Consider the following 9,046-nt stretch of genomic DNA (forward strand, 5'->3'; position numbering starts at 1 on the left):
TATAAGCGTTATTTTGATTATTTATAGAACAAGTTTTGGCTCAAGCCGCTTCTTTCTTCTAACACCCACCAGAATACACTGTTTCACTATGAATTACTATTAATGTGACAAATTTTGATATATATATATGATTGTGGTGTTTTGTAGTTTCTATTAATATTACCTAAAAACATGCAAGGGTTAAATAAGAGTTATCTTGATAATGTATAGCGTATATTTTTTGGTTTAAAGTTTTTTTTTTATCCTAACCAGAATAATTTATTTCAATTACACATGAAACTATTAATAGTGTGATAGCTATACTAACACTGTAACAGCACTGGCGAGGTGATGAAAACTGGCACCGTGATAGGTGATATGTTTATGATGTATAGGATTGTGACTTCTCTAGATTCTGTTTTTGTTAATGGTATATTACGTTTCTCGTTTTTCATTGTTATATGTTTTTTTTATATGGAACAATAAAGCTTTATTCGAGGATTCTTTCTAGGTCATACCTTTTAGTAAGTTGTTTGAAGCAGTGCCTCCAACTGTAAATAAAAGCTCGCGCCTGTTCACGCGTCTGGATTTGAAATTCAATAAAATGCCGAACTCGAAATGTCCTGAAATAGTAGAGGTAAATAGGAATGCTCGTGTTTCTTTTAGGTTGGCAGGGGGGAAGGGGGGAGATAGTTTGAGTGTGCATTTATTGTGAATTTCTAATCAGAGTTATACAAGTTTAGCGCTTGTCAAAACTTAACTTTCTTTCTTAAGTTACTTAAAACGAATCAACTTTTTATCGTGTAAATGGAATTTTACGAATGATAAAATAATTTCCAAACATCTCCGTCATTGTGTATTCCAATACAAATGCCGCTCGCTGGTTCAGTGGTGGGCTTATAACGCTAAAAATTAGAGTTAAATATTTTGTTCATATTTAAAGTGCATGTCTGTCTTTTGTGAATTATGGCATAGCGATGTGTCAGCGGACTTAGAACGCTTGAGACCGGGTTTCGATACCTGTGGTGGGCAGATCACAGATAGCCCATTATATAGCTCTGTGCTTAAGCTACAGACAAACTTTCGTGAATGAACTGGTTTAAATACCTTAATGATACTATCAGCTGTATTTGTAGTGTCTTAGGACTTATTTGTTTGTTTTTTTAATTTCGCGCAAAACTACACGAGGGCTATCTGCGCTAGCCGTCCCTAACTTAGTAGTGAAAGACTAGAGGGAAAGCAGCTAGTCATCACCACCCACCGCCAACGTTTGGGCTATTCTTTTACTAACGAATAGTGGGATTGATCGTCACATTATAACGCCCCCATGGCTGAAAAGGCGAGAATGTTTGGTAGGAAGGGGATTCGAACCCGCGACCCTGAGATTGCGAGTCGAGAGCCGGGCCACGTGTCTTGGAGAATGAAAAGTTTTGGATTATTCTGTAATTACATTAGGCCACTGTTTCTTCTCTACTTCAAACAATGTGTTATCAGTTAAAAACATAAGAGATAGTTCGTGTTTCTACCGAAAGGGACCTACAGTCATGGACGGATAAACTTAAAAAATCTAAAATTGGAATTCAATGCCTGATCCCTACCAGTAAGTACGCGTGTAAGCCAGATAAATAAAGAACGACGATAACGGGGAAAGAGGAGGGAAAAAAAATCCGTGATAATCTTGTAAGCCTTATTTGAAGGAGCTCACTTCTCGTATTTTTCGCTTTGTAAAATGTAATCTCGAAATCTTCACGTATAGACCGACGTGTAATAACATTCGTACACAGCGAGAAGCGGTCTTACCTTGGTATAAAATGTGATTTTAATGTCTGTTCTATTTGGACACGAGAAACAGACACCTGCTTCAGCGTTGTGGCTGACAAATCATAACAATAGCAGCTGATAATTTGTATTTTTTTTTTTCAATTCGCCCGCATGACTTAAGCGTAGATGAAGCCTGAAAGTCAATTGTGCCCTGAAGAAGGATGGGAGAGGGAGCATACGGGAGGGAATGGTTAGATGATATGTATGTGTGAGCTTATGATTATGAGAATGAACTTTAGAAGAAAACTGAAAAACTTGAATATTTCAGCTATAAAAATTCTTTGGACATTTCATCAAATTTTCTGGTAATCGTATATCATTTCCCCTTTCTCGTCCCCCTGATAGAACAGCGGTAACTCTACAGACATCCAAGCTAAAATTTGGGGTTCGATTCCCCACGGTGAACACACCGGATAGTCCAATGTGGCTTTGCTCTAAAACAAACAAACAAACAAACGTTTCTTTATTTCTTCCCACAGTGGGTCGTAGGGAAGTTTACGGACTTTCGAGCTAAAATCCGGGGTTCGATTCCCCGCGTTGGATACAGCGCAGATAGCCCCATTATGTAGCTTTGCCCTAAGAAAACAACAATAACTCTTATTTATACTTTACTACCATATCAATTATTCTATATAACTAAATACATAATCGCTGATACTTTATGTATTTCATTATACTTCTAATTAGAAAATATTACGTTTTCCCTGTTCTTTTATTTTCTGACAGAAACAAAAACCATTCTACTGCACAATTATCATTGTTCGTCCAGGGATACACGTTTACAAAAATCATTCTGCTGCACAATTATCATTGTTCGTCCAGGGATACACGTTTACAAAAATCATTCTACTGCGTATCCCTGGACGAACAATGATAATTGTTTTTTGTAAACGTAATAATTGTGCAGTAGAATGCATTGTTCGTCCAGGGATACACGTTTACAAAAATCATTCTACTGCACAATTATCATTTAAATCTTAAAACTCGGAGTCTGTTTGATTTTATTGAAGATAGAGTTACCCCTAGGGGGCACTGCTGTGGCAGTTTAAATTCAGATATTTTTAGCAATAGAAGGTAATCAAAAAGCACTGGTGATGAAAGAAGTTACAGAAAGGAATCGTAGCATTGAAAGTTTTTATTTGAAGAACTCACACTGTGTGTTTTCGGACTTGCAATGCTATAAGATCCGTGGTTCGATTCCTGCTTTGGACACAATAGATAGCTCGTTGTGGCTTTGCTCTAAAACAACTAAACAACCATATATATCGTAAAGTTCTGAGCAGCACACTAGATGTCGCTGAAACAAATATAATTGACTAGCACATCGTGTGTCGTACTGATTCATCAGAGGTTTTACGTTTCACTTAGAGAATGTTAACTGATACTAATTAAAATATACAACGATAAGAGAAACGTATTGAATTAACATGGCATTATGAAACGCTGGAGACGTATTGGGTTAACATGGCATTATGAAACGCTGGAAACGTATTGGGTTAACATGACATTATGAAACGCTGGAGACGTATTGGGTTAACATGGCATTATGAATCGCTGGAGACGTATTGGGTTAACATGGCACTATGAAACGCTGGAGACGTATTGGGTTAACATGGCATTATGAATCGCTGGAGACGTATTGGGTTAACTGGCTGTTACGAAAGTCGTTTCAAAAACATTGGTCTCTTTGGTGGCTCAGCGATAAGTGTGAGAGCCTGTGATTTAAAAAAAAATCAGTTTACGACACTCGCAGTAGACGCTTAGCAACAACATCAAATAAATATAAGAAATTTTAAATGTTGTTTTTAATTACAGGTCTTTAAACCACGTTGTTTTAAGTATTATTTGGAACAAAAATTACCAGTTGGACAATCTTGGAATTTGCCTAAAAAAGAAATTGCATTAATTCACGTGTGTTTTTATCAGAACTCGTTTCCAACTTGTTAAGGGGATTCGAACCCCCGACCCGCAGATTACGAGTCGAGCTCCCTAACGAACTGTTCATGCCGGGCTGTATATTCTTATTATGACAAATTAGTGGAATATGCAATTCATGGATCGTAGTTACGTCACGACGTCATGTGTTATCGAATGTCTGTAATAATTCTAATAACACGTGAAATACGATGCCCAAGGAATCATGACTAAAACGAAACGGACGAAGAAGACAGAGCAACGTTTTTTCACAACACACTTGTTTGGTGAACCTACAAAACATGCTCGCTTTTCCAGCCGTGGGGGCGTTATAATGTGACGGTCAATACCACTTATTGATCCCCCTATTCGTTGGTAAAAGAGTAGCCCAAGAGTTGGCGGTGGGTGGTGATGACTAGCTGCCTTCCCTCTAGTCTTTAACTGCTAAATTAGGGACGGCTAGCGCAGATAGCTAGCGTTTAGTTCCTGAATAGCACAAGATCCGTCGCTGTATAACTTTTAGTCTACGTTTAGTTCCTGAATAGCACAAGATCCGTAGCGACGGATCTTGTGCTATTCAGGAACTAAACGTTGACTAAAAGTTATACAGCGTTATAACTTTTAGTCTACGTTTAGTTCCTGAATAGCACAAAATCTGTCGCTGTATAACTTTTAGTCTACGTTTAGTTCCTGAATAGCACAAAATCTGTCGCTGTATAACTTTTAGTCTACGTTTAGTTCCTGAATAGCACAAGATCCGTCGCTGTATAACTTTTAGTCAACTTCCTTCTGGTCTCTAGTTCCTGAAATACACAAAAACAATGGCTAGCTTATAAGCAGCTTTTAGTTAACTTCAAACCAGCGTTTAATTATTTAATTAACTCTAATTCAGCTGTTACATCCTTAGTGACTTTCCAAATAATTATTTATTGACTAACTTTCAAGTAAGCTTTAGTTTCTTAAATAACTTACTTTCTTTGGAAATAATCACTTAACGATAAGATTGAAGTTAGATTTTTATGTAATATAAGATATGTTTAGAACTGTATTTTTTAGTAGTTTGTGCTCAATTGGGGTTTTTGTGTGTTTATTTGTCACAATGAAGTTGAAAGTGATCCACCAACTGGGATATCTTAACTTCAAATATTTTTGTTAGTTAATTAAAGCTCTATAATTTACACTTAGGAAATTAACATCGTTGTCGAAACTTAATGTGTTATATCTATTACATATGAGTTTCAATACAGTTAGCACGTATCTTCTGTTGCGAAGATTTTAAGCTCTATAATTTAATTCATAAAAACAGTTTGTTAGTTTTTGTTTCAAACTGGTTTAACGTGGAAGTAATACATATATTTGTTAATTAATGATTTCTTGAATAAGTCTTAGTGAAAGAAGAAATCCACAACGATATGATTTCTCGTATTTCCATCGGGCCCCGGCATGGACAGGTGGTTAGGGCGTTTGACTCGCATTCTGAGGGTCGCTGTTTCAAATCCCCGTCCCACCAAACATGCTTGCTTTTTCAGCCAGTGTGGGCGTTATAATGTGACAGTCAATCCAAATATTCGTTGGTAAAAGAGTAGCTCAAGAGTTGGCGGTGGGTGGTGGCGACTAGCTGCCTTCCCTCTAGTCTTTAACTGCTAAATTAGGGACGGCTAGCGCAGACAGCCCTCGTGTTGGTTTGAGCGAAATTCAAAACAAACTAATTTCCATCGGATGGACCACTTTCAGATTGCGCCAGACTTTATGGTTAAATCCACAACGATATGATTTGTCGTATTTGTATCGGATGGACCACTTTCAGATTGCGCCAGACTTTATGGTTAAATCCACAACGACATGATTTGTCGTATTTCCATCGGATGGACCACTTTCAGATTGCGCCAGACTTTATGGTTAAATCCACAACGATATGATTTGTCGTATTTGTATCGGATGGACCACTTTCAGATTGCGCCAGACTTTATGGTTAAATCCATAACGTTATGATTTGTCGTATTTGTATCGGATGGACCACTTTCAGATCAAGTCTTACTTAAAGTAGTTAATTAGCTCGTGTGACAGTCTTTTTCTTTCTGCTGGAAATCTGTGTGTTTGTGTTTCCTTATAACAAAGACACATCGGGCTATCTGCTTTGTCCACCGAGGGGAATCGAACTCCTGATTTTAGCGTTTTAAATCCGAAGACTTTGCTACCATCCCATCGGTGGATGCTGGAACTCATATTATACTGCGGGGTATATCTAAGAATCATGAAGATGGCATAACTTTTCTTGATGAGTAGTCAGCTGTCGTTTTGCCTGCCTATTTTGTGTTCGGATTTGGATTTTAAAGACACATCCAATGGGCCACGTTAATTCTATTGGACAGAATATGTAAAGAAATCTTTCGAACTGTAGCGGTGCCACTATTGAAATATTCATGTGTATTTCATATAACTGAGCCTACATTTGCCGGTTTTTTTATTCCATTCCCGACAAACCTCATATAATGCAAATTAACCATGCTAGGCAGCAGAGACAGGTGACAGCAACGTGTGACGTGGATCAATGAACGTGATTTTTATTCGAATTGTCTAAATAGCCTTGACATGATTAGGTGTTGGGATTTTTTATTTTATTTCGAAAATATTCCTGGTAATAAAAAACCGCTGCAGCAACTGAAATACCCACACTTTAGGGCCGCGGGTACACTAACGTTCACATCCGCCAGACAAGTGTAGAGTAGCCCAAAAGCTCGTGTTGGGTGCTGTTGACCGACTGACTTCTCTATAGTCTGTCAATTCAGAATTAGGGATGGCTATGCTCAGATTTCCGTTATTTAGCTTTTCACGAAAATTCTGTGCTGTTGACCGACCGACTTCTATCTAGTCTGTCAATTCAGAATTAGGGATGGCTATGCTCAGATTTCCGTTATTTAGCTTTTCACGAGAATTCTGTGCTGTTGACCGACTGACTTCTCTCTAGTCTGTCAATTCAGAATTAGGGATGGCTATGCTCAGATTTCCGTTATTTAGCTTTTCACGAAAATTCTATAAAAAAGATATTACTACATTAAAATACAAATAAGTTATTTTAAACAGTGCTAAAGAAAAAGTACATTTATTCATAATTTCTAGTCTTAATAAGTAAATGAACGTTAATTCACGTTTAAGTTAGTCAGGAATCACTGATAACTGATTTAATTAACTGTTTCATTTGTCTCTCAGTTTTAAAAAACGCGTCCAGACCATGTAGATTTATTACTGAGATAGTTTCCCGTTATTACTAAAAGCAGATAAAACGTACCGTGTACGCGCAGGATTATGACAAATAAACTCGACATATTGTTATTTTGGAAGTTCAGAAATGATCATTTCGTACAGGATTACGCATTTTTTCTTATAAATCACAATACTACTGTCTTTCACGAAACAGCATATTCGTTGAGCTTTACATTGAATTCAATTCTCGGGTTAACGAAAGGCGGTATAGACAGATAGCTACAAATTTTATCAGCTACAAACCAGTATTTTAATCTTAAACAAATTCACAGCAAAGCGCGAGTTTGTTTGACTTAACCCCGATGTTTGTTTGAAACCGCCGTCTCTGTTAATTTGTTCCAATGCTAAAATCTGGGGTTCGATTCCTCGCAGTGGACAGAAATCCGAAGTTACTTCACATCCTGGTTAACCTAATCCTAATGATAAGTTATTATTGTTCTATCTCGCTTTAAAAAATAAGTTAAAACAACTGAAGAGTATATATATATTAACCACGAAAAATGATAATTACTGATGTATATAACACCTCACCACATGACGCAGTAAGAACAAAATTTAAATTGTAGGAAAATGGAAATAAAAAATACAAATAATTTTACCGTCTATTTATCACGTATACACGTGATTAACGTGTTAATCTAACCATATAATTATACATTTGTATTATAATCCTACATGTTCACTGTCGTCTTTTTTAGTGATACGTAATTTTAATAACAGAATAAATTATACCAATACGTTATCAGACAATACATAAGCTTACTTTTACACTAATTACTTAATTACTTCCGTATTCATATACGGTTACTTACGAGCTCTTTACAGTTTCATTAAACCAGTTATGAGCTATTAGTTACTAATAGTTCAAATAACTATTGAAGTTCAGATTAAGCGAATATTCATAATATTACTTGTATCAAGACTTTTATTTTGGAGTTTTTGGCTTGTAGATTGCTTTTACTCTCTTTGAACGTAATTTGACAACACCGTGTTACGTTTTACATCACCCTCATTTACGCCGTCCCCCTAAAAAAAAAGGATAACTTTTATGAACGTTTATTAAACGGCAGAGTGTATTAGTGATATATGAGTGTGATAGATCGTTACATTCTTTGCCCGTTCTTCAACGTTAGATTCTAAATCATTATTAATGCCCAGCGCATTATAGAGACATTAGTAAGAACGAGAACTGGTCGTTTCAAGCAGAGAAGGTGATTCCAATAATAACGTATCTTGCAGTTAAATGACATTTTATATTAATTCTCTATGTAATCCTACGCATCACGTTCGACTTCATAAACCCTCCCTTAGAACATTACGAAGCTATCGACACAAGAATTTGCGGTATTCGTTATATTAGATTATATTTCTTTGACACACAGCCTAGTCTACATGCTCACGTTACATTCCTCATGGTAAGACTTTGGATACCCTTAGTGTTACTTGTTTGTTTGTTGACCTTTCCATCGGGTTAGGGTAGGATGTCGTGTTCATCAAAGGTTCGTAAAATGTCTCCTCAAAACACATCACTTTCAAGCTGAAAAGATAAATTTCGCATCTTACCATAGATTCCAAGCTGCAATTTTGTTTTTAGGATTTCATGAAAGTCGTCTGGGTTTGGTTTTGAGAACATTAAGCGTCTCGTGTTCGTTATGTTACGTGAAACAAAGATTTTAAAGTTGGATATAAAGATACCAAATATGGGCGGCCCTCTTTCTCTCTCTCTGAATTTTCCTGTCATCACACACACACACACACACTCTCTCATTTAATAAGCTATTATTCGCGAGATTAAGTCGGTTAAGAGCAAATGGCTGCCACACTCGAACCGTTCACCCCATTTCAACTCGATATTTGGCAGGCTTAGAGGTGGGTGGTGGTGCTCGAGTTCACACTCAAACCGTTCACCCCATTTAAACTCGATATTTGGCAGGCTTAGAGGTAGGTGGTGGTGCTCGAGTTCACACTCAAACCGTTCACCCCATTTAAACTCGATATTTGGCAGGCTTAGAGGTAGGTGGTGGTGCTCGAGTTCACACTCAAACCGTTCACCCCATTTAAACTCGAT

Source organism: Limulus polyphemus, unplaced genomic scaffold (genome assembly GCF_000517525.1).
Source record: "Limulus polyphemus unplaced genomic scaffold, Limulus_polyphemus-2.1.2 Scaffold4812, whole genome shotgun sequence".
NCBI classification, from domain to species: Eukaryota; Metazoa; Arthropoda; class Merostomata; order Xiphosura; family Limulidae; genus Limulus; species Limulus polyphemus.